Source organism: Belonocnema kinseyi, chromosome 1, assembly GCF_010883055.1.
Source record: "Belonocnema kinseyi isolate 2016_QV_RU_SX_M_011 chromosome 1, B_treatae_v1, whole genome shotgun sequence".
Classification (NCBI taxonomy): Eukaryota; Metazoa; Arthropoda; class Insecta; order Hymenoptera; family Cynipidae; genus Belonocnema; species Belonocnema kinseyi.
Genome location: NC_046657.1, coordinates 27261502 through 27262270, shown reverse-complemented (window position 1 = coordinate 27262270; position 769 = coordinate 27261502).

Genomic DNA, 769 nt, shown 5'->3' with positions numbered 1-769 from the left:
CTTTTTTTAGTTCAATTCAAATTCGAACGATACTGAATTTTTTAAATACACCCAATTCTTACATACATACACCTAATTCTTATTTATACTGCTTATAAATATAAGTACTAAACAAAAAATAACCATCATTCTGATTACGCACGTCGTAAAACGGATCGATACACCCCCTTGTTTGGCACAGCTATATATATATAATAGTTTTCTGGTCTACTTTCCAGTCTGCCTTGATAGTTATGTTCATTTGAAGGGTACGGTGCAAATCTTGTCGCTCTATAAATTCGGTAATATCTTTCATTTGCTACGCCTAATTTAATCCAAGTGTGTCTTGGATAATGAAATTCAGGATCCTGAAGTTGATTTTCATTTGCTGCGACGAGGTCTGCAGCAAAATTAAGGCCATCTTCCGTTCGCATAAGATAGGCATGGTTTGTTATTAAATGACGTTCCGGGACCGACAGTATAAATGTATTCGGCCGGATATGGATGGGTCCATGATACATGGAGCCGTCATCCATTCTTATAATAATATTGTTAGGCCGCAAGTTAGGAAATCCATCTATCCCGCCTGTACCTAATTTTGTGAGAACAAAATTGAGATTAGTTCATGGGCATTTTGTACATTATTAACTTAGACTTTTAAAAAATTTTGAACAATCAAAGGTCAACAAAGAATGTAATATGCACTCACGAAACGAAAACTGTCTTTTCTGAAGTATCATTTTGGACATGATTTCTGCCGTGATTTGGAAGAACACCGTTCACTGCATTT